Source organism: Sceloporus occidentalis, unplaced genomic scaffold, assembly GCF_023333645.1.
Source record: "Sceloporus occidentalis isolate IW3139 unplaced genomic scaffold, rSceOcc1.0.p SCAF_5, whole genome shotgun sequence".
Lineage (NCBI taxonomy): Eukaryota > Metazoa > Chordata > Lepidosauria > Squamata > Phrynosomatidae > Sceloporus > Sceloporus occidentalis.
The window spans coordinates 33,280,022-33,306,218 of record NW_028316985.1 but is presented as its reverse complement, the minus strand read 5'-3'; the positions used below and the strand labels follow the sequence as shown (position 1 = coordinate 33,306,218).

Genomic DNA, 26,197 nt, shown 5'->3' with positions numbered 1-26,197 from the left:
ATTGCAGGGGTTAACTACTGATTGATTTGGAAAAGAGGATCTACTTGCTCTCTCAGAACAAATGGACAGTGAAGGCTCCACTATCTGTGGGGTGATGAATCTGTTCTGAGTTTTAATCTGAAATTTCAAGGATTTGTCCAGCTTTAAATGAGGTTTGCTAATTTCCCCAATAGGTTCAGTACCTTGAATAAAATCTTTAAACTTCACACTAAAACCCAGAACAGATTTCTCACCCTACTGGCATCTGAACCACCAGCTGCTATTGTAGTCTTGGAGGAAACCTCTTTAGCCAAATTACCAAGGTAACATACATTGAAAAATACAGCAACATGACATCAAAATAAATATCACGGTGGAGACTGTTCCCGTTTGCCTCCTAGACTGGGTGTGAGGAGCATTGATTACACCACTGGATATGAGTGCTTGTACCCAGACAAAAAAGACAAAAGCATTCCATTGGTAAGGAAATCACCTTAGGCAGGGGGAGTGCCTGGATTTGCTGGTCGCATAGCAGGGCTTATTTTTGATTTGCTCCTCATGTTTTTTCCTGGCACCTGGTACAGTGGTATCTGATTATGGGAGCTGTCACTCACAATAAAGTCAAGAAAGGCAGATGAACCTCATGAAGCTTTCCTCCCTCCCCCCCTTTGATTCCCCTCACTTTTTTTTTTCTTTCCTCCAGATTCTTAAAAACAGTGCTTGATTTCAGAGTTTATTCTTCTGGTACTGCTGATCCAACCTAAAATGTTGTTGCTTTTTTAAAAAACTGAGGTGGAGCTTGAAGCTTTTCCTAGCTCTATTTAAGTTGAAATCCCCATGTCTGAGCACCAGGATCTGGGATTCTAGCCAGATAATCTCATCAACCTATTCTTTAGGAATGTCCAACAGGACCTCAGGTAAAAATAAGCTTGGCAAACCTTGGTTTATCTTTGAGAATTATTTCCTCTACAAATCAGCATCCTCTGCTACTCCCACAGCTCATGACAGTATCCCTCTGTCAGTGCAGGAGATCTTGACAACATTCCAGACAGATCTATTACAATTGATTTGGAAAGTTTAAAGTGAGGTAACCAATCGTTTTTGTCTCTGGTAGACCCAAAGCATAGTAGGGTCTCTGTGCCCACCTAGAGAAATTCCACTTGTAACTCATTAAATTTGACCCATAGTTAAGCTTCACAACTGATTCTAATTAGTGAAGAAAATATCAAATTAGATAATTTATTAGTCTGTCAGTATAAGGCATGATCTTTATAACTAGGACTGAATCTGATCAATCATTACATCATCAATAAAAAATGTAATTTTATGATCCCGTGAAATTATTGAGGACAATGACTTCTCAGATGCCATTTAATAAAATGTGGTGATCTCTTGACTTTTTAATATTTAGGATAGGCCCTAATCAAAGATAATTGGATAGCATTGTGGTCATATTTCTATAGGTGATGAAGCAGTTTTGCTATGACGATTGAAGCCTTTGGTTATCAGCAAAGCAAGGATTTTATTATGCTACCCTAAACAAGCCTAATTTGATCTGATTTAGATGCTTAGCAAGGTTGGGATTGCTTGAATGAATGACCCCAAGAAAATACTAGAGATTTCTAGGTAAGGCTAGAAAAGAATCCTGCCTGAAACCACAAAGGACCACTTCCAGTCAGAATTGACTGCACTGGGCTACACAGACCAATAGTCTGAGTGGTCATGATCAGTTTCTCCACATTCTGTAGCATCTGGCCCAGAAAACCATGTACAATCAACCCCCTGTATCCATGGATTTTTTATCCATCAATGGCTTGAAAATATTTAAAATATATATAAATTCCAAAACATAAACCTGTATTTTCCCCATTTTATATAAGGGAACCATTTTACTATGCCATTGTATTTAATAGGACTTGAGCATCCACAGATTTTGCTGTGGCCTGGGGTGGGTAGGTCTTGGAACTGGTCATATTAATAATAATAATAATAAACTGGTCATGTTAATAATAATAACAAAAATACACTCTTTGCTTGTACTGTGTGTACTTGTAGAGAGACATGAATACCAGCGAAACCCAGAATGTAATTCTTCACTAATTGCCTCTTCAAGAAAGCAACAAGACATTTTATTCCCTGCTGCAAGATAGACTTTGAAAAATTGCAGTCTTAGAGCCTATTTGCAATTTGGGACTTTTCTGCACAAAATTTACAAATGTTTGCTTTTCATGGAAGATAGCATTTCCTGTGCAGGAAGCAACATTTTCTGCACCTGGGCAACAGTGGCTATGATGCTGAAATAGAACAATGATAATGGGAAGATTACTAGTGTCCAGAAAATGCTGTTTTCTGTGAAAATCAACCAAATGTGACTTTTGGCAGAATGAGCCCCTAATTACAATTAAATCTACCTAAATATTCACACATTTCCTTCCCCTTTAGATCCATTCAATTGGTACTAGTTTGGTACCCCCTCTCCCCATATGTGACATGGATGTATGATCCAAACTCTCATATATTTTCTATTTTCTGCTTCTTGTGCCCTCTCTTTCATTTTATAGCAGCTCTTCTTTCTCCCTGGCTCCATAAAAGTCTCCAAACCACCAGCCTGTTAATGGCGTGCACAACACTGCCAATTTTCAAACATGTATTTTCCCTACTTCAGGTAGCCTAGTGAGGCAAGGAACAAATTAAGTGGTCTTCAAGTGAACAGCTAGACTTTTTTACTCACCATTTAGATTGCTTTTTGTTAGCAGAGAGAAGGAAGGGAAGGAAGATGAGTGTGAAGAAGACTGACAGAAAGAATGAGGAAAACATTAAGATAGCTGTCGCAGGAGATGAGGATAAATGCATTTGCCCAATGAATGCTTTTTTTAAAAAAAAATAATGCTTTCCCCCATTTTTCATATGGCATTTTCTCTCTTGCATATACACTTTGACTTCTTGCCCATGCTGAGCTAATGATAAAGACAAAATTCTCTCCCTTCTTGCTGAGTCCAAGCTGTCCAACCAGGTCACTGAATGTTTGCCCCGTCTGTTCCTTTTCTCCTCCTGGTCTTTTGAATGCCACCTGCCTGGTTTACATTTAAGATCAAAACTCTTTAAAAGACCCCCCCCCCTTTCCTGGTCCTTCTCTGAGCCCTGCCTAAACAAGCTCACAGCAAAAGAGCAAATACATACCCCTCAGTTATGCCTTTTTTCAAAAACAGCAGGACCACCCTCAATCTGTATTGTTGCTGGTGATGTGTAAATTTCAGTTTTCAGGTTGCTGTGCTGGCAGCTGGGAGGGAAAATAGAATCTCATTTTGACTTGTAAAACAGAGTTGATTGTAGAAGTGACTGCTAGGGGAATAAACATGGAATGGGGAGCTGTCATTTTTTAATGGTAATTCATGTTTCTGGTCATTACTGTTCACACATTACACCCCTGGAGACCTGGACACTGGTAGACTTCACATCATTGCTGCTCCATTTTGACACCATAGGAGTTGTTGCCTTGTCTTCCTTCTTGAAAGAACATTCAGCATTTTCAGTGTCACTCAGGAAATAAAAGATCAGTGATTTATTGATCACAGGACTCTAAGAGAAAAAGGTGAAATTATTGACCAGGTGAAATTATTGGCCAGAGAAGGAGGCACTAGTGATATTCTGCAAATATAAGTGAATAAGTAGCAATGAATATTCAAGATGGCGATGAGAAGAGTCCCTTCACCTATACACACAAAAAGCAAAGAGTGTAGCTTGGCAGGTAGACTTTGGCCCTGTGCAGACCAGCCATTAAAGCTGGCCTGGGGGCGGAGTCAGTGTGTCGCATCCACATGACGCATGCCCCGAATCCGTCCCCAGGGCACCATGATGCCACATGCTGCTCCACATGGCACATGGCTTATAGGTGCTCCTCTGGCGCTGCATCCACACAATGCAGCATCAAAGGAGCGCCTTCAAGCTGTGCCACCATGGCTATTGCACCCTTTTCAGGGTGCAAAAAAGAGCTGCTTTTTGTGCCCTGCAAAGACCAGATTTGGGCTGTGGTGTGTGGTCGCCACAGCCCTGATCCAGTATACTTGAGGCTGGCTGCAGGCCTCCCCTTAGGGACAGTCTGCACAGTCCCTTTGTCAAGAGAAGGACAAACAACCTGCAATTTCACTGTTAAGCATACTGATCTTATAATAGAAAGTAAAACTTGTTCCTATATACCATGGCTGGGCAAAGTACAGGCCTCAAGGAGTCGTTATTCTACTGCAGGGCTGCATTTTGGTCATCTCAGCTTGATACTGTGGACTTCATCTGGCAGAAGGTCCAGAAGTCAGAGATTCTGGGAGCTAAAATCCAAAACTTATCGAAGAGCAAAGGCTGAGAATCACTGCTCTAAGCAATAGTATGGACTAGGGATGGGCTGATGTCATCCACCAGCATCCCTTACATTTGATTCCTAGTTACCCTTACAATTGCTGATAGGAGTAGCAATCCAACAACATTTAGAATGCCACAATGTCCCCCTCCTGGTTTAGACCTTAAAAGCTGTTGCAAATAAAAGGAATCCAATGTGCACATGGGACTTTGCCACCTATAAGGTAGCCCCATGACATCAGTTCAATGTTTCCAGGAAGAAAAGTATAAAGCATTCCCCTCTTGGTGTGAGTTTTGTGGCCCTTTCATGCAGAATCTTGGGGGTAAGCTACAGTGTAGAAACTATGGGTTGTATGTCTATTGAAGACACAAAAGGCATTGGCTGCTTTTATGAAATGTCTTGAAGTGGAAGAATTTTCCTGTTATAATAAAAAGCTATAGAAAGATGGAGTCACCTTGGCTAGAAGAGAAATAGTTTTAAAGTGAGGCCTGAAAACCAGAGCAAAGGGGTAGAGAGTGCATTTTGACCTGAGAGAAAGCTGGCACCAGCGAGCACCAGCGAGTAGACATAACTCAAGATAAGGAGAAGCATCTGGTGAAGGCTACTGGATGCCTAAAGGGGAGGGGTAAGGAGTAAGGAATGCAGTTTTAATGTATGCATATATCTTTGTCCTGACTGTAAGAATTCTGTATGTTTAAACTGTAATTAGCCAATAAGATGTGATGAAGAAGCTCCTTTGTGTAATTGATTATAAAATTAGGCCATTTTGTCCTGTTCGGGGTCTCAGGGTTTTTGGAACAAGGATTCCACTGAGATCATGTTTCCTTTGTCGACAACTGGACAATAAACTTATGAATTTTCAGATTACTGGGTCCTTTGCTAGTTTTCTGCTCTGCCAAACCTAAAAACTTTATGTCTCCTGAGATTTCTGTTACAGTCTAACAGTTGAAAGACAACTATTTCTTAAGACCATACTTATCCCTTCCTCCTTGTCTGAACTTTAGCTTTTGTCCTGTGTGCCATTGCACCTGCTGTCCTTCCGTTTTCAGTGAGTCATCTCTTGTCAGCATCCACCCTTTGGCAAAAATCCAGACTCTTCCAAAAATGTAATCTCTTGCAACCAGAATGAATTCTGCAAATAAAGGAAGTTAATACAACTCTGCATAATATATATAGCTGCAGTCTTATTGTTTTCTTCTTTACATATAATTTTTTAAATACAAGGATTCTAGACCTTTTACAAAATAGAATCTAAAAGAACCACTTATAGCTGCTCATATGTGCCATTTTGTAGAATCTCTCTTTTGCTTAAACAGTGGCCTGATTTATATATAACTATAGGCCTAAAAATAAAATAACCTTTGTAAGATACCTGACCTGTAAGATTCCAGGTAGCTTGTTTTAGTGCCTGCTACATAGATAAGGAGAGAGAAACCTTTGGGTCTTCAAGACACTTTGGTATCCAACTTGCACCCCCTCATACTTGGCATGCTCACTGGTATGGGATTCTGGGAATTGTAGTTCTGTACCCGAACATCTATGGTAATAGCACACAGTGCAAGCTTATCACAAGTCAGGCTACAGAGCCCTCTTGTTCTGACTCTGCAATACATATAAGGTGAGGAAAGGATGGTCTTATAGTGATCAGACCTCTGTTGGAAGGGCTGTCAGAAAATGGTCTTTTGCTTCAAGATGCCCTTCTGTCTCTGCTTAAAGTGTCTGTGGGATGATTTAAAGATAAAGAAGCATATTGTCAGAGTGTGGGACCAGAATCCTGGACAATCAACCAGTCAGCTTGTTTAATGAAACAACAGAACTTTATTGAAGGTTCCCGAATCAGCCATTCCTCATCATGCAGCTTCTAAGCTGAGACTGACCCCTCCCAACCAAAGCCATGTATAAATCCCCCCTAAGCCAAAGTACTCCACCCCCAGCAAAAGCCCGCGCAGCAGGACCCCTCCTACCTATCAATAGTTCCCATCCTCCATCCCTATTCCCTGAGCTGCTCTTCCCACAGAAACAAAACTACATTCCAAGTCTCTGCAAGCCAGCCTCTCAAGGACACTAGATAACTCACACCTGGCCCAGCCTAGCACTACATATCACCATCTCTACAAGCTATGCTAAGCGCCTGCCATAATTGTCCACTTTTACCAGGGACAAAATGTAGGACAAATTCAAGACCAAACTGTAGGGCAACTGCAGGACAAAACTCAGCTCAAAATGTAGGACATTTAAGGTCCACCATTTTTCTTCAATGTCCTACATTTTGGGCTGAGTTTTGTCCTGCAGTTGTCCTACAGTTTGGTCTTGAATTTGTTCCACATTTTGTCCCTGGTAAAAGTGGACAATTATGGCAACCCTAAGGCGCAACCCATCCCCCAGCATCCACAGCTTGAATACATCTGGTAGAATACTTCAGGATTCTAACACATATTTTAGAATGCTGAGTAGGAGCATAAAGAATTTTCAAAACTACTCAAATGAGTGATGATACATGGGTTTCCAAGTGTCAGGAAAGTCTGACAAAGAGGATGTGTTTGTGGGCCAGATTTGGCTTGAAGCCTCGGGGTTCCTCACTCAGCACATAGATTTTAATGTGACCATAGGCTTGCTAGATATCAGGCCCTGAATCCTTCTCTTTGACTCTCAGGGGAAGAGAAAGATGACTCTCAAGGCATGCATGTTTTCTTGAAAAGGTGTGCTCAGTTGTAGTGCTATCATTCTACCTTATTTGCCATGTCTGCATCTAAAGAAAACCTAAGTTTGTAAACTGGTGAGGCACTGGAGTCTCTGGCTGACATGCCCCCCTTAAACTGCAAATCCCAGAATGTCATAGGCTGGAACCATGGCAGTTAATGTAAAAGCACAGCACTTTAACTATGTAGTGGGAAAGGGTCTATAGTGTTTTTATAAAAAAATAAAAATTGGAATGACTTAATTCATGCAGCTGACGTTGCTGCTTAATGTAATGTATTCACATGGGAGTCAGGGGCTGTCTCTTCTAACATCACCAGAGCCCACCTCCTGTGATATCATAAGGGTCTTGGCACTCAGGCTTTGGCTCTGAAATCTCAGAGCTTGGAATAGGCCTGACCTAGCAACTGAAGATGTGAGTCATGTCTGTCTTGCTAATAACATTTGGTTGAAATAAATCAAATAAGATCAGGCTGCCTTGGTGCTTCATATGCCTGACCCTTGAGTACATTCAAAGAGCTTTCATTTTCTCCCTGACCTCAGAGATACTTAACGTCCATCTCCATTTCCTTCCATTTATCGCTGCATTACAAATGGTTTTAAGATGCCATTTCCATTCTGGGTTCTTGTTTGTATTCTCTGAGAAATGGCAGCCTGCTATAAATTAATAACCTGGCAGAGATAACCTCAGGAACTAGGTTGAAGTCACTGCCAGCATAGTAGCAACACCACTACAAAAATGCAGTAGCTGTAACAACTCTTCTCACAGGTCTTAAAATGCCCTTTAAAAAAACACTTCCAAATATGTTAAACAGCTACAGACGTCACATTATAAGACATACAGCCAGCAGCTTTTAGTCAGCCTCCCTTAAACTGGTGATCACTCCAGGTGTGGACTACAAGTCCCATTATCCCCACACAGTGCAGCCTTTCTGGGTACCAGGTTGGAGTAGATTGCAAACAAGGAAGGTCTGTCTGGTGCCACCCTTGTTATCTTTCAGGCAAGCAAAGACCTTTTTATTCACCTAACACAGGGGTAGGCAACCTACGGCCTGCAGGCCGAATCCGGCCTGGCAAGGCCTTGGGACCGGCCCCAGCCCGGTCCTGCCACCTCCGGGGCCTTTGGCCTCTCGCGCGAGAGGGCAAGGGGGGGCAATTGTCTATAGAAACCTCAGAAACATGCATTTATATTAACATTTTTTAAAAAATCAACAATTTTTTTTGCATGTCCTCCATTTTTTTAAAAGTGCCCTCCACTTGAAAAATTTGTCCTACATTTGTCCCAGTCTATTTTATTTATTTATTTAATTTTTTAAAAATTATTTAATTATTTATTTTTTGCCTCCGGCCCCCCAGTTGTCTGAGGGACAGCAACCCGGCCCCTGGCTCAAAAAGGTTGCCTACCCCTGACCTAACAAGATAAGAGTGGAAATTGTTCAGCACTTTGAAGAACTCCTTTAATTCCTTTATTAACATCTGGAATGGATTCACTGCTCCACTGACATGGGAGCTACTAACTGCCACTGACAGGTGGGTTTTCTATTGGAACAGTGCTGTATTTTCTTTATTGAGATGGCAGGCTTTGTGGTTCAGTACCACTGGAGAGTTCTGGCTTAGGGAAGGTTGCTATAGATTTTTAAGAATTTAGAACTAACGTACATTGCTTGAAGAAAAATAATCATACTACAATCCATTGCAGTTAAACCCCCAAAAAGTAACATTTCAAAGCTCTGCTAATATATTACCATTGTGGGGGAGCTCCTTCCTTTATTTTCTTCCCATGCCACTTTATAGCAGCTTATAGCAATAGCAGCTTCATTTATATACTACTTCATACCACTCTAAGCAGTCTGTAAGCGGTTTACAACTGTCAGCCAATTGCCCCCATCAAGCTGGGTTCTCATTTTAGTGACCTTGGAAGGATGCAAGCCTGAGCCCTGGCTGGAATGGAACTTACCACCTTGTGGTTTGTGAGTGAGTGGCTGCAGTACACTGCACCATCAATGACATGAATGAGAGAGGACCGGTATATGGCAGTGAGGGTGGGTGGGTGGGGGTAGAGTGGAGATAGTGTGTTACTTGATTCCTTCCTGTGTGAATGTCATCCATGTGCGGAGTCAGAAGGAACTGCCCCTAATTGTTTTCATACCTTACATTTCTATGTCAACATGGGAAGAAGCCAAATGAAAGTGGTTTCCACCCTATTGAAATCAGATATTCACTGGCCATCAAAAGGCAGGAGTAAAGATGCTGGTTTTGGCCAGGGTGGGTGGATGACCATCTGAACAGTGGAGGGAGTTTTGGCATGTGGTGTGTGCAGGCTGGAAACCAGAAAGGGGATGTCTTAACTGGCTAAGAGCATCCAGTGTTATAATATGTGGTGTGTGCCAGAAATACATTGTCTTTGTTCAACTCTCTGTTGATGGATTAGACTTTGTGAATAAATTGTACTGTAATTCAACTGTTTGTCTTTCCAGTCTTCCTTAGTAATTTTTGTTTTGTTTTGTTCAAGGACTGCTGTCCTGAGTTCAGAGATGGACTGTCCAGAAAGACTGAAGTGTTATGCAAGAGGCTTTTGTGTATTCCTATTTGTAATGTCTGATTTATGGGCATTTATTCTCTGGTGCAGATAATGGTTTGTTTGCCCAATTTAGAGTATTGAAGGGCATTGTTGGCTGAGGATGGCATATATCACATTAGTGGATAAACAAGTGAAAATACCTCTAATATTGTGGGTTATGTGATTATGTCCTGTGATGATATTTCTTGAGCAGATGTGTGGGCAAAATTGGCACCTGAGTTTGTGCAAGGTCTTGTGCCTATCTCTTCATCTGTATTGTCCATCCTGTGTACATAGAGTAGGAATGGGCATATTCATACCTCAAATGGCTCCACTATCCTATTTTCAGCTCTCCTAGAGAGCAACAGAATATCATCATGGATGGCATTTTGGGTGACTGGAATGAGTCACTGAGTGACTGCATCACTCCTGGTAACATTTTAAAAGCTTTTTTGTTTTTGTTTTGGGCTACCCTCCAAACAGCATTTGAATATCTTCAAAGTATTTTTTAACAATAACATTTTTAACTGAAAGAAATAAAACTTAACAGAACTGAATAGGAAAAATTAAATGTACAGATTCTCAGCATTCCATAACAAACTGTATAATAAATTCATATACTCTCTATACATTGCTTTTTGTAGCCTTCAAATTAAGGTGCCATTCAAAAGAGTGACATGAGAACCTCTCTTTTAATAAAAGAAATAAATGAAAACTAATCTGTATTAGAGAAGCAATTGTGGAGTTCATTTCTTGAACTGTGAACCTCTGGTGCTTGTTTTTCCACACCTTCTCATACTACCTGTCCAAAGTGAAATTGTTTTGTCCTTTCCAACTTTGAGCAATCATCATATGGGATGCTAGACCAAAAAAAAAAAAAAAAAAGGCTAGTAGCTTTTTTACAAATAAGATTTTTGTTTTCTTCCATACGCAAAGAGAGTAAACCCAGTGCTGCTGAATGTAAATTTTGTGGGTTTTTTGGTTTGTTTTCATTTCACTGAAAAATCTTGCGGCTTTTGGACACCACCAAAAAATATGAAAGAAAGTACCTGTATCACTACAATTTCTTCAACATTTGACAGATATTTGCTTATTTGTATAACTGAGTTTCAGGAGAGTGATGAACCATCACTTAATAATTTAAAAGCATTGTTCATATATTTTAGCTGAAATATTTTAACACAGACTTTCCATGATGAGGACCATAAATTATCTTGTATTATCAAACCTCGATTCCACCCCCTCCCCCGGATCAATTTTAAACCCATTACATTAACATAAGTACACTAGTCCCTTCCCTTACACGGGGGATCCGTTCCGGACCTTCCCCCTGCATAAGGGAAATTCCGCGTAAGCTCAAGCCCCATTAAAGCCAATGGGGCTCATGCTTGCAGTGGTGTGGCGGTGCATCAGCACCATGGGCATGCACGCCATTACGCTTTCCAGTGGGCAGTGTCCTTCTAGTGCGGCTTCCAGCATATGCTGAAAACTGCATAAGGCGCACCCACATATAACAAAGGCTCACTGTATTGTCAATCAAGACAGAGTAAATTTTTAATGTTAATCCACCAGATGAATAATTGTTTTGAAATACTATTGATTCAAATTTAGTATTATAAGCTAACTTCAAGATGGCATATAAACCTGGTGAATTGGATGCCATGAATCAAAGACAGTACCCAGCTGTTGTTTTTATCTGAGCTCCTGTCTTTTGTTGTTGACCTATAAATAAATCTTGGAAATGATACAGGTTTTTAAATTCCCAGCTTTTAAATCAGGAAAATTTGTCTGTATCACAAATAGAGGGTAGCATAAAAATGCTTTCAGAGATAATAATGGTGGAATTAAACATTTTTTGCCACCATTTCCATATCTGACATACATTTTTCAAAAAAGGATTGTTTAAAATGATTTTGTACCAAGGTATGTTTAATTTGCAGTGAGTTGGGGGTGGGGGTGGCGGCGGTTGGCTGAAAAATATTTTGCACGGCTGACATTTTGGGGGGAAACAATGCTGGGGACCACAGTGAAGCTGTCAAAAGGCCGCATCACACAGTGATCACACAGTGCCCATAAGAGTATGTAGTCCTGGGGGGCCAATTTATTGAATTGTAATGGAAGACAATGTGGCTCCGTGTCTAGATAAACACGTCTAGATAAAGAAGGGTAATAACTGTGTGTGTCAATGAATAAAAGAGACTTTCACATATAGGAGAACAGAGAGGAGGTATGAATCACTGATTTGGAAGCTTATGAGGAAGCAGGATAGCACAAAGCCCTGAGTTGAGGATATTACTGAATTAACGAACTATGTGTAACAGGAAAGGAAAAATCTGTCAGTTTCAGTTTCTCCTGCATTCAGATTGGTAAAGCTCAACTTCTTTTCATCCTAAATCTAAAGCAAATGGTAAATTTTGATAAAGTCTTCAAAAATGATCTGAAACAACATTCTTTTCCATTTGCAATGGCTAAATTCTATAGGTGCAGCTGTTCCCACCATGGGAAAGATTAGGGCTGCATCAACGCTGCAGAATTAATGCAGTTTGACACTACTTTAACTACCATTGCTCAATGCTATGGAATTCTGAAATGTGTAGTTTTGTGAGATATGTTGCTTTCTCTGTCAGAGATCCCTGGTGCCAAACTACAAATCCTAAGATTCCAAAGGATGGAACCATGACACTTAAAGCAGTGTCAAACTGCATTAATTCTGCAGTGTGGCAGCAGCCTATGTCATACTTTCCTGCCATATTTTAAAGATGAGGAGGAGCACAAAAGGGGGAGGTAGTGGCATTAGTTCTGATTCAGCTGAAGCTGCTATTTCCTGATGCCTTTTTGGGACTATTTTTCCTCCATAGGGACCAGTATGTTATTTTACGGTTTGTTTTCATGTGCCTTTAAGTCGACTCAAACTGATGAAGATTTTCTTGGAAAGATTTATTCAGAGGAACTATGCCATCACCTTCCTCTAAGTCTGAGACTTGACTCAGCAGGTTTCTATGGCTGAGCAGTATTCAAACCGTATTCTCCTGGAACCCCGTTCCAACACTTAAATATCTATACTATTCTGGCTTCCTAGTTCATAGTAATAAACTTCAGCTTTTAGGTGTGACTATAAACGTTTTGCTCATTATGTGCTATCACCAGACAAGATCTATTTCTGTTTGCTGGATTAAGGATATTAACATTACTATGACTACAGTAGTCATATTAGTGTTAATGTCCTTAAAGAAATTAATATCTTGTGACTACTGCCCAGAAGGTTTGTTCTCTACTGTAACTGAGTTTGCGTTCAGCCTCTGCAGGGAACCATGCTTGGTACCTGCACAAATCTAATTATTTTTAAATACCATTTGGTTTTTTGCTGGAGCTATATTCAGTTGTTTACCCCTTTCTGTATTAGATGGCTGATTTAAAAGTATTCCTGTGAGCTACTTTGTCCTTGTGGTGAAGGGGTTGTAGAATCTTTGACTGATGTGCTTTTTATTTGTCATCTTTATAAAGATGGCTGAATTGGGCTGGCAATATCTATTCTTTCAACATTTCCAAGTAGGTCTTTGGAATGGTATTGGCCTATTCACTGGCAGGTATAAACAAATTGACAACAGTGGTGATAACTGAGAGATTTCTTTTTCTAATTGCAGAGACATGGAAGGAAATTTTCCTCACTTAAATTCACTTTGCCTTGCTGTTGTTTTTATGCACCATAATTCTTAGCCTGCATAATCAATTTGGTCATGGTATTCACTTTAAAAATTTATGTTGTACATCTCTTTTTAGATAGTCTTAGCTATTTTAAATTGTATGTTTTATAACCTGTTTTAATATAACTTGTATGTGATGCAGGGTGGCTTTTTTTTAAAATGTTTGTTTAGTTTTATTTGAGGAAGAGTCTATGGCTGTATCATAAAGATTGACTGATGATTGATTTAGCATTAATGTGATTGAATCCAGAGGGATTCAGACTGTATATGAAAAAGTTAAGCACTCAAAGCCATGGGACTGAATGGACAAATTTGCTGGTTTTGTTTTCTCCCTCATTTCAGTTGTTTAATCTGAAGCAGCTTTCATCACAAATATGGGAAAATTTGAAAAGCTTGGTAAATACTGATTTAAAAAAAATGAATGGAAATTAAATTCTCACTCATCCCTAGTGTATAATGAGAGACAAAAAAAGTACCTGAAAGAACAAAAGGAAAATGTAAATACAGTAGCACAGTGGCATGGCAATGCTTCTGGCAAATCCAGAGGATGGACTTGCCATGGGATGATGCTCCTCAGAGTCCAAACAGGCAGAGTCCAAACAGACCTGCATCTGCCAGCACACAGAGAGATGTACAGGTAGTCACTTGTTAAGCCAGCACATGAATGGATCATGATAGGAACATGCCAGCAGAAAGCCTGGCTCGGTGTTGTGTCAGTGGGTACTATTACCAGTGCTGTAACAATGTTACATTGGCATCAATATTTTTCCCATCTCCAGCTATATCTCCTGACCATACACAGTGGCATCACTAAGGGGTATGGTGGATGCAGACCATACCAGGTGACATCTCGGGATGTCACCCGGTGGGCCAGTACACCCAGAGGTAATGTCACGGCTACTAGGTAAGCGAAAAAGGGCTATAGGTTGTAAATAGACCCACTGGCGGCAGTAGCAAACAGTGGTGGCTGCTGTGGGAGTTGTGCCTTTAGAGTCTGATGTAGCTGCAGCTGTGCCAGACTCTGAAAGCATTTGGGGGGGACTGCCTTTAGTGTCTGGTGTGGCTGTAGCCATGCCTGACCCTGAAGGCCTTGGGGAGGGGGAGTGTCTTTAAGGTCTGGTGTGGCTGCAGCTGTTCCAGACCCTATAGGCCTGCGAGAGGCTGCCTTTAGGGTGCGGTGTGGCTGCAGCCATGTTGGACCCTGAAGGCCTTGGGAGGTGGCAGCTGTCTCAGCAGTTGTCTGGACAGGTGGGTGGGAGGAGGGCAAGGCAGTTTGCTTCCCCTCCCCAGACTAGTTGTCAGTAACCATGGCAAAGCCACTGCCTATTCATTAGATCCTTTCATTTGAGACCTAAATATTTGACACATATTTAGTTCTTGAATGAAAGGATCTAATATGGGCAAGATATATAGTTGGGGTTGGGGAAAAAATTCAAAATATTGCTCAAAATGTGTTTTTCACATGTTGGGAAACAATGATGAGAAGAATTCTGACATGATCAAACTCTTCACAATTTTGGATTTGTTCTTTGCAAAATGTGAATGTATGGTGTGTGGTTTTTTTAAATAGAAAACAGCAATTTCTGCAGGAAAAAGTAATATTTTCTTCACAGTTTCCGGTACAGCAAACCGGTTGCAACTTTTGCACAAAATAACTATGCATTTTCCACGTAGGAAAACGCATTTTTGTAGTTCTTGAAAATTTCAAGGACTCTCTCATAATGGAAGAAAAATTGCTAAAATTAAACATAGCTTATTGGAGGGAGGGAGTTGAGAATTTAAAAAATGTATTTATATTATTTGAGAATAAAATTAGTAAAGAGCTTAATGCATAGATAATAGAATCATAGAGTTGGAAGAGACCACAAGGGCCATCCAGTCGAACCGCCTCCCATGCAGGAACTCTCAATCAAAGCATCCCCGACAGGTGGCCATCCAGCCTCTGCTTAAACACCTCCAAGGAGAGAGACTTCACCACTCTCCGAGGGAGTATGTTCCACTGTTGAACAGCCCTTAGTGTCAGGAAGTTCCTCCTAATGTTGAGGTGGAATCTCATTTCCTGTAGCTTGCATCCATTGTTCTGGGTCCTGTTCTCTGGAGCAGCAGAAAACAAGCTTGCTCCCTCCTCAGTATGACATCCTTTCAAATATTTAAACAGGGCTATCATATCTCCTTTTAAACTTGTTTTCTCCAGGCGAAACATCCCCAGCTCCCTAAGTTGTTCCTCACAGGACATGGTTTTCAGACCCTTCACCATTTTAGTCGCCCTCCTTTGGACACGCTCCAGTTTTTCAATGTCCTTTTTGAATTGTGGTGCACAGAACTGGACACAATATTCCAGGTGGGGCCTGACCAAAACAGAATACAGTGGCACTATTACTTCTCTTGATCTAAACACTGAACTTCTATTGATGCAGCCTAAAATCGCATTGGCCTTGTTAGCTGCCGCATCGCACTGTTGACTCATGTTCAACTTGTGGTCTACTTGGACTCCCAGATCCCTTTCACATGTAGTCTCATTCAGCCAGGTGTCCCCCATCCTATACCTGTGCATTTCATTTTTCCACCCTAAGTGCAGTCCTTAACATATCTCCGTATTGGATTTCATTTTGTTAGCTTTGGCCCAGCTTTCTAGTCTATTCAGGTCATTTTGAATTTTGATCCTGTCCTCTGGGGTATTAGCTACTCCTCCTAATTTGGTGTCATCTGCAAATTTGCCCCCAATTCTGTCATCCAAGTCATTGATAAAGATGTTGAATAGCATTGGACCCAGGACAGAACCCTGTGGGACCCCACTGGTCACTTCTCTCCAGGATGAAAAAGAGCCATTGTTGAGCACCCTTTGGGTTCGGCCGGTCAACCAATTACAAATCCATGTAACAGTTACCTTGTCTAGTCCACATTTTACAAGCTTGTTTGCATGAATGTCATGGGGAACCTTGTCAAAGGCCTTACTGAAATCAAGATATACTATATCCACAGCATTCCTTTCATCTACCAAGCTGGTAATTTTATCAAAGAAAGAGATCAGATTTGTCTGGCATGACTTCTTTCTCTGAAACCCGTGTTGACTTTTTGTAATTATGGAATTGCCATCTAGATGTTCACAGACTTTCTGTTTAATGATCTGCTCTAGAACCTTTCCTGGTACTGATCTGATGTCAGACTAACTGGATGATGATTGTTGGGATCCTCTTTTCCCCCCTTTTTGAAGATGGGGACAACGTTTGCCCTCCTGCAGTCTGTTGGGACTTCTCCTGTTCTCCAGTAGTTCTCAAAGATTATTGTCAATGGCTCCGATGTTACATTTGCCAGTTCTTTTAATAACCTTGGATGTAGTTCATCTGGTCCTGGAGACTTAAATTCATTTAGATTAGCAAGATATTCCTTTACTATCTCTTTACTTATTCTGTGCTGAAATTCCCCTATTCTGTCCTCTGCTCCTTTATCCTCAGGTTGAGCACCCTTTTCCTTTTCTGAGAACACTGAGGCAAAGAAAGTGTTGAGTAATTCTGCCTTTTCTCTGTCCTCTGTTAGCATTTTGCCATCTTCTCTACATGGTGGCCCTACCATTTCCTTCTTTCTTTTGCTAGGGACATACCCCAAAAAGCCCTTTTTGTTTTTTCTTAACCTCTCTAGCAAGCCTGAGTTCATTCTGCACTTTAGCTTTTCTGACTTTTCCCCTACACATGCCTGCTATTTGTTCGAATTCCTTTTTCGTGATTTTCCCATTTTTACATTTCTTATACATTTTCCATTTAAAATGTAGCTCAATTGAAAGTTCCTTAGTCATCCATCCTGGTTTCTTGAGACACCTCCCATTTTTTCTTCCTCACTGGAACTGTTTTATATTGTGCCTTCAGTATCTCCCTTTTGAGAAAGTCCCATCTGTCCTGAACTCCCTTCTCTTTTAGTATTTATGACCACGGGATCACCCTCAATACTTCTCTGAGTTTGCTGAAATCTGCTCTCCTAAAGTCTAGAATGTGTGTTTGACTATGCCTGGCTTTTCCTTTCCATTGTATAACAAACTCCAGGAGAACATGGTCACTTCCACCTAATGATCCCACCACTTGTACCCCATTAACCAAGTTGTCCTTGTTGGTTAGGATCAGATCTAAAATAGCTGACCCCCTTGTTGCCTCTTCCACCTTTTGGACCATGAAATTGTCTTCAAGGCAAGTGAGGAATTTACTAGACCTTGAGGATTTTGCTGAGTTTGACTTCCAGCAAATATCAGGATAGTTGAAGTCACCCATCACTACTACATCTCTCCTTTCTGAGTCATCTGTTCTAGAAAGGCATCATCCAATTCCTCCATCTGACTTGGGGGTCTGTAGTAGACTCCCACAATAACATCCTTGTTGTTTCCCTCACTTTAATTTTTATCCAGATGCCCTCCACCTGGCTGCCAGTATTGATGTCCTGGATCTCTTCACTGGTGTAAATATCTCTGACATACAGTGCCATTCCTCCTCCTTTCTTGTTTGGCCTATTTCTCTTAAAAAGGTTATATCCCTCTATTCCTACATTCCAATTATGACTCTCATCCCACCAGGTTTCAGTAATTCCTATTATATCATATTGGCTTAGTTGTACTAGGAGTTCAAGTTCAACTTGCTTATTTCCCATACTCTGTTTGCATAGATATAGAATTATTTGTGGTGGAGTGATGGAAGCAGGTGTATAATAGTAAGTATTTCAATTATTTGGAATGTGTAGTATTATAGAAACTAATGGGATGAAAAGCTGTTTTGTAAAACTGTTGCTATATGCAGCCCAGTGACTTGCTTTAAGATTTGGCCCATAATGTCCTCATAATTCTGTAAACAGTCACTTTCAGCCATAACTTGATAAATTTTCTTCTTCTTTTTTTCCCTTTTTTGGACTCCCAGAATTCCACAGTTAGCATAGTCAAAATTCTAGTCCATAAAGCAAAAGTAGGGAATCAAATTATGTGATGGGATGAGCCACTAGGGACCCTCTTGGCTTCATATAAAGCTGTCTCTAGGCTTGTTCCTTGAACTAATCAATTTTTATGATTTATTCTAGGCTATGTTCTTATGTGTCGCCTAGAAATACTTCCTGATATTGATAATATGCTGGCCTAGTTCCCAGTCTTCAACTCTGACATCCTTCTCTTGTTGTCTGTCTTCTCCACATAGCTGAATCTGATTGGCTACATGGTACCACAAGACCATTTCATTCACTATGATCTCTGATTGCCTGGGATTATCTGCAGAATTAACCCAGAAAGCAATGCTACATATGGGGAAGTGAAAGCAAAAGAAAAGCAGAAACCATGACAGTGATCAAGATGAGGCAGGGAAGGAATATAAACATTCTTATATCAAATGCCAAACTATTTTCGCGATCCACTTTTAATGCTAGCTCAAAAATGAAAATGCAAAAAGAAAGCTTCAGTAGATTTCCTGTGGAGACTACCTGTTTACAGCTCTACGTACACAATCTTAGACCAGTGCTGGCATTCATAGATTTCTACTGAAGATATGATGTCCCTGGTTCAAGCCTCAGGATCTCTGACAGTGCTATAGATAGAATTCAAAGATACAGAGTGTTAGCCTGTAGAATCAGTATGTAGAGAGATCTTGTAGCACCTTGAGACTAACTGAAGAAAGAAGTTGGTAGCATGAGCTTTTTTAGACTTCAGTCTACTTCCTCAAATGGATTTTAGTGATTTCTATCCATTGTATAGGAGGGAGCCATAGCTCAATGGTAAAAGATATGCTTTGAATGCATAAGGTCCTGGATTAAACTTCTGGCATTTTATTAAAATAATTAAAGCTATCGGAAAGATCCCTACTTGATATTTTGAAAAGCTGTAACCTATTAGAAATTGACTAGGTAGATCTGAGGTTGGAAGATTAGCTTTAAAAACTGAAATTGTTATAGTGAATTTGTTACGCTTGACATTTGTAGCAAACATCTTCAGACATTGTGTTAATCATTATGTTATGCAGGACTGCTTCATTTTCAAAGAAATCATAAGCAGGTTGGCAGTTCGAGGCCCGGGTGCTGCACGATGGAGTGAGCTTCCATCACTAGTCCCAGTTTCTGCCAATTATTATTATTATTATTATTATTATTATTATTATTATTATTATTATTCTTTATTTATGAAGCGCTGTAAATTTACACAGCGCTGTACATACAATCTTTTTAGTTAGACGATTCCCTGCCCTCAGGCTTACAATCTAAAAAGACATGACACAGAAGGAGAAGGGAGTGGTGGAGGGAAAGGGTAAGAGGTCCAGCAGTTCCTCTCTACCTCCAAGGCTTGGACCAAGGTAGATGGACTGGAGGGAGGGCTTGGCTTCATAATGGATGGTTAATCTTCTTCCAGGGAAAATACATACTCTCAAGTAGGATAATACATATACAGTACATAGCAATACAGGAAATGGTTTGATAAACAGGCACCAAAAGAACATCAAATAGTAAGCAACAATTATGCAATGCCTGGGAAGGCGTCTCTGAACAGGATGGTTTTCAACTCCGTTTTGAAGCTGGTTAAAGAAGTGATGGCTCTTTCTCAATCTAGCAGTTCGAAAGCATGCAAATGCAAGTAGATAAATGGGTACCACTCAAGTGGGACGATAAACAGCATTCTGTGCAATCATGCTGGCCACATGATGAGAGAGTAGTCTCTGACAATGCTGGCACTTCAGCTTAGTAATGGAGATGAGCACCGCCCCCTATGGTCGGACACCACTTGACAACCTTGTCAACGGGGAATACCTTTACCTTTTAAATTCCTATAACAATTCAGCAACTGCATTGTAGAAGAGGAATACACACTTTGCTACACATCAGCAACATTTCTAAGTAATTTTTATAGTCATGGGTGTGTGGCCTCACATAATGGAGAAAGACAATCACCTGGTTCCAGTCTGACTCATACTTTGGCTTGTGCAGTTTCCTTCTGCTCTTTTGTGGGTGTTGAAATAACATGGTGGGTAGGAGGAGCTTGTGCTTTGTACCAAAGGTCAGTGGTCCGTAGTGTTCAGGTTTAAAAAAAAGGACCTGAAAAGATAACTATTTGAAACTTTTGGGAAATAGAGAAAAGTTATTTAAAACAACAGCAGCAGCAACAAAAACACCGAACTGTAATGATAACTGGCTAGTTCTGGAGGGCCTTACAATTATAGCAGTAACTAATTGCAATATATTTTATAAGTTGCTTGCTTAGCTGCTCATATATTACCCAGCACCACACCATCACACAACATTTCAGGAGATTAGAAATTAGTCTGAATATTTAGGATGTGTGTGTGTGTGTGCGTGTGTGTGCATGTGCACATGCACATAAAATGTCAGTTGTTCAGCTGAGAATTATGGAACTGATCTTCACCCAAAGGCCTCTTACTTCGTTAAATAACTTCATTGTATAAATTTGTTCTAACTGAAGGACCATATTCAAGGACTCCTCACTAAAGCTCACTTATCTCTAAGTGATCACAGTGGAAGTTGTTCTGGTGAATAAGGAAACATGTCAGAGAATTCCTGTTTGCATTGACTTGAGGCAAGAATGTACAGGACAGAGCTGTCTTTTTAGTTTAGGAGTGGAGTAGTAGTAGATTAAGGGCATGTTTGATGGCGAAAGAGTTGATGAGAGATGGGGATAATCACCTGGATGAGTATTCATGGCAGAACTGTTTGATAGCTGGTTGGTTGGTTTTTCGCAAGCAGAGGGTATGAGCCGTACAGGGATATCAGGCATACCATTGGTCCTTTGGTCATGAAAAATGATTTCTCAATCTTTACAAATAAAAAGGGCTCACTTAAGGATGATCTGTGAAAGCTGGTCATTCTGGTTTACCCCCATGTTGTGGATGGAAGACAAGGAAGCAGATGGATTGTCTTGAGTGTTGTTGGTGAAGGCCAAAGAAAAAGAGGAGTGAGTTTTGGACCATGGTGTTAACTTTTTTTTTTTTTTTGGGGGGGGGGGATAGATACTCTTTTACAGAGTATCCATGCTCTCTTCTGTTCAACTGGTAAATTTTGAAATAAACAGATATATTAAAAAATGTGTTAATTATCCAGGACTCTTCTGTTACAGCAAAACTAGTCCTTCAAAAGGTTGCCCTGGGACTTCTTATCCCTCAGGGAAACAGAGAACACAAAACAGAAGAAGGTCAGAGAGGTTTGATGGAACAAGAGATGAAGCAAGAAGTGGATAATCACTGAGAATATTAAGTGGCTGATCTATTATTTTAACAAGCAGAGGGCACTGGATCTGACGGTGTCAGGAATATTCAGCGGGACTCATACCTGAGCAAAAATGGCAGCTAGTAACTAAGTGATGTTTCTGTTTATGGGGGATCGAGGTCAGGTATCAATGTCTCTCTGCTGGGTAAACAGTATCATATTTCCAAGTGGCAAGTGGATTTCAGCCTAGGACCTGAGCCACCTTGTCATTTTGCTGAAACTATCACAAAGTGCTTTTTCTCCAGCGCAGGGCTTACTCAGAGACAACCGTTATCACCCAGGCTCCATTTGTGCTTATGTTAACTGCTGCATTGACATTCCTGTTAGCAACCACCATTCTCTTGCATAATGAAAGAAAACAAGTTTTTTTTTAAAAAAAAGAGAACAGAGTGAAAGATGCCTGCAAAGAGGGAAAGCATCCACAATGCACCTCTTGCTGCAAAGAAATAACTGACAGGAAGGGTGCAAAAAAGAGAAAAAGAAAAGATAGAAAAGGGGGATGGAAAAAACACAGAGAGAGAGAGAATGCTAGTGAGTGAAAAATTCTAGAGATGAAAAGAAATCACCATACGCCAGGATCCTGTTATTCAACCTAATTTTCAAAGGACTGCAGCTGTCGCACTGAGATAATCTGTTAATTATAACCATCATTGTGTTTTGGCAATGGAAGAAGTGGGGGGACTGGCTATAAAGCAGGCTGAGGTGTGTGTGTGGGGAGGCATGACTGTGTCAAAGCATGTGTCAGGTGCTAGCTTCCTGGTGTGTGGTGGGAGTGTGCGTGAAATTTGTTTGAGCTCTCCCCATCCAGGTGTTGGTGAGGTAAAGGAACCGGAGATATGGCATGTCTGTACACATTAATAACATTTGTTTGGTTAGGTACCAAAAGAAAATTTTAATAGATAGCATATGTGTATCAGCTAGATGAGGCTGATCAACACAGCCACCTATGAATCCTTCTGATTAACACTCATGAACTGCAATCTTTTGCATATTTAGGAAAAAGCGCTATTAAACTCAGTAGGACTTCTAGATAATAATAGAATCAGGCTTACATAGGATCCCAGACATAAAGGAACGAGATGAGAACACCGTACATTCGCACCACTCAAAGTGAGGCAGGACTATTTATCCAAATATGCTATAATGGGAATTTAGGTCAGAAAATAGTGTTTCTCTGTCATGCCTTGATACAGATCTAAAAGTGTTGCCTTTGATGAATCTACTTACAGTACATGAATCTGTACCTAAGTTGGAGGTCCATTCAAGCATCGATACAATTCTTACAGTTTTGGAACAGGGGTCACACACAGTTTCTTCCAGTATTTGAACATCCCAAAGCATTCAAGAAGACTAAGCCCTACAAATCCTCTTTCCGCCAAACTAGAAGGCCACTTCTCTGTTTTAAACAGTTCTATCCCCATTCAAATTGTAGGGAAGACAAAATAGCATTAAATGGGAGAATCTGCCAGCCTGGGAGGCTTCTGACGACACAGTGGTTTGAAGGCTCTAAATAATTTGGCAGAGAAGGAGTGGCTTTGGAGAGGGTCTAAGGAGTTTAGCACATGGGAGGAATTTCTCTTAATTTCGAATGAAAAGAAAGTGGGGCCAGGACGCATTCACGTGAATTCACTAGTTTAGCGAATTTACGTGAATTCAAATTGCATTCAAATGTACTTCCTATTGCCCGAAAATAGCTTGCCATTGCCCGAAATTGCGTGTGGTAGTCTCTCACGCAATAACGTTAAACCCCATGATTGCGTTCGGATTGCCATTGGATTATACTTCCAATTTCCCTTGTCTGATAACATCCTAAGACTTTGGTGGGCTTCCTGCAGCCATGTGCAACACAGTTCCCATCTCTTTGTGAAAACATGAGAAGGCATCATCCAAGGCATCATTAGCCCAATTTATGAATGGCTTCAGCATGTCATTGTGCCTATTCTTCTTTAAAGCAACTTGGCAAAGTATGAATTGTGTATATCCTCCAATGTGTATGGGACCTCTGCTTTTTTCTGGACCCATTTCAAACCGGCTTCCGGGCGGGCTATGGAGTTGAGACTGCCATGGTCGCCTTAGTTGATGATCTCCGTCTGGGCATGGACAGGGGTAGCGTGTCCCTGTTGGTGCTTTTGGACATCTCAGCGGCTTTCGATACCATCGACCATGGTATCCTTCTGGAACGCCTGAGAGAGTTGGGTATCGGGGGCACTGCTTTGCAGTGGTTCCGGTCCTATCTCTCGGGCAGATTCCAGATGGTGGAGCTGGGGGACTGTCACTCCGATAAGAGGGCCCTTACATCTGGTGTCCCTCAGGGAGCGATTTTGTCCCCTATGCTATTCAACATTTACATGAAACCGCTGGGAGAGATCATCCGGAGACACGGGGCGCGGTGTTATCAGTACGCTGATGACACCCAAATAGTCTTCTCTGTGTCTCCGACTAATGCAGTAACTAAGGACGGCATCTCTCCTCTAGATGCCTGCTTGGCGTTGGTAATGGGCTGGATGAGGGAGAACAAACTCAGTGTGAATCCAGGGAAAACGGAAGTACTGGTGATAGGTTCCCCGGTTTCGGGTGGTGAGATCTGTCACCCGGTCCTGAATGGGGTCACGCTCCCCTTGAAGGACTCGGTGCGCAGCTTGGGAGTGTTTCTTGATTCGTCGCTCCAGCTAACATCTCAGGTGGATGCGACGGTCAAGAGTGCTTGTTATCAGCTTCGGCTGATACGCCAGCTGCGTCCCTACCTGAACCACGGGGACCTTGAAACTGTTGTACATGCTTTGGTAACCTCTCGATTGGATTTCTGCAATGCGCTCTACATGGGGCAACTCTTGTACCAAACCCGGAAGCTACAGATGGTGCAGAATATGGCAGCTAGATTGGTCGCTGGCAATTCCAGGTCGGACCACATAACACCTATTTTAAAAGATCTTCACTGGCTGCCCATTTGCTTCCGAGCTCAATACAAGGTGTCCCGCACTCTTCTTACATCCGGGACAAATCTGTTGGAGGTCCCTAGGTCACACTTTGTGAGGACCTCACAGAGGGCTTTTGCCATCGCTGCCCCTTCCCTTTGGAATAAGCTCCCTGTAGAGCTCTGCTCCGCCGCTTCATTGGCTTCTTTTAAGAAAAATCTAAAAACCCATTTATTTCGGTTGGCTTTCCCACCTTAGTTAATTGTTTTCTCTGCCCCTGTCCCCTTCCTTTTTTGACCCTGGATCATTGTAAATTGATTTTTCCCTATCTTGCCTTGATATATGTAATTTATTGATTCCTGTTCTTATCTCTTGTAGCTATGTTTTTAACTTCATATTGTCTTGTTTTATCTTGTATTGTAATGTTTTTAACTTTTGTAAGCCGCCTTGATCATTTTTTATGGAAAGGCGGGGTAGAAATAAAAATTATTATTATTATTATTATTATTATTATTATTATTTATTCAAGCCCTTGGAAATGGAGAGGTTCCATGTGCCATTGAAACTCTACCTACAAAGGCTTGTAGGATCCAAGAAGCCTGTCTTCTTGCAGAGAAGGCTTTGCATACTGTGGTTACTGGGTCATAGTGGGATACCAGGAAATGGAGTAGCTTCCCCATTGGGGAGTGGATGAGAATTTTGTTTTAGTTACCAACATTTACAAAATTATTATTTGGGAATTGGAAGTATTTGAGATTTTAAAAATTCAGATATAAGGAAAATAGAATCAGAGATTTGTCTATCCAGCCCCAGAGTGTTGAATGCTTAGTTCATCAGAATCAGGTTTTAATTCCTTGTGTATCCAACCCAATCCTAAATGAGGATTACCAACTCTTTTTCTCCAGTGATGTTTCGTATCCTTTACATCTGCATCACAGGCCAGGACAATATGGTCTTCTTCATGCTGGTACCATTTCAATAGGCTGCTGCCACACTGCAGAAATAAAGCAGTTTAACACCACTTTTATTTTGTTTGCTCAATGTTACAGAATTCTGGGGATAGTAGTTTTGTGAGATATTTAGCTTTCCTTGTCAGAGAGCTTGGGTGCCCCACAAAACTGCAAAGTGCAGATTTCCATAGCACTGAGTTGGAGAACTTAAAAGTAGTGTCAAAATTTATTTCTGCAGTGTGACAACAGCCAGTGCAGAGCTTTATTTCAGTTTGTTTTTGAAAAAATGATTCCAGATTTATAAACTGCAGATTCAAGACAGAGAGAACTTGAGGTTTTAAACTTTCAAATATGGGAAAGGAAAAAAAAGTAACAGATCTTTCACTCTTTCTGGGGGATGGAGGGTTGGAAGCTAGAACTACAACTTCAGCAATGCCCCAGCCAGTGTGGCATGCTAAATGAGGGCTGTAGAGAATGGGAGAAGAAAATAAAACTAATAGAGGCCCGATCTAAATGGGCCTATAGTGCGTCTTCGTCACGTGCTAGGGGTTGACCAAGGGCGCACCGCCCATATGTGCCTCACCCCTTGCACAGGACGAGGGCGTCAAAATGGCGGCGCCCTGTAGACACGGGTGCCACCATTTTGACGTGATGGACGCTTAGCGTCCACACATCACACACCCCTTGTGACATTGCGAGTGCCCCATTGGCGCACTGTGGCATCACATGGGTGCTGCAGAAAGAACCCACTTTTTGCGGGTTCTTTTTGCCACGTGAGGAAGCCATGCGGTTTGTCCACTGCGACTTCCTCG

General features: G+C 41.1%; 1 protein-coding gene across 6 annotated transcripts in view; it reads left to right on the top strand.

Annotated features, from left to right (window-relative positions):
• The window catches only part of ELFN2 (extracellular leucine rich repeat and fibronectin type III domain containing 2), a 210,419-nt gene that overhangs the window by 143,821 nt on the left and 40,401 nt on the right, over nt 1-26,197 (top strand). The window contains exon 5 of one of the 6 annotated variants that reach the window (XR_016281518.1): nt 9,540-9,753. The exons of the other annotated variants lie outside the window; for them this stretch is intronic. The gene's annotated coding sequence lies outside the window, so the exon portion shown is untranslated. Of the gene's footprint in view, nt 1-9,539; nt 9,754-26,197 lie in introns of those variants that run through there. 6 annotated transcript variants of the gene reach the window in all.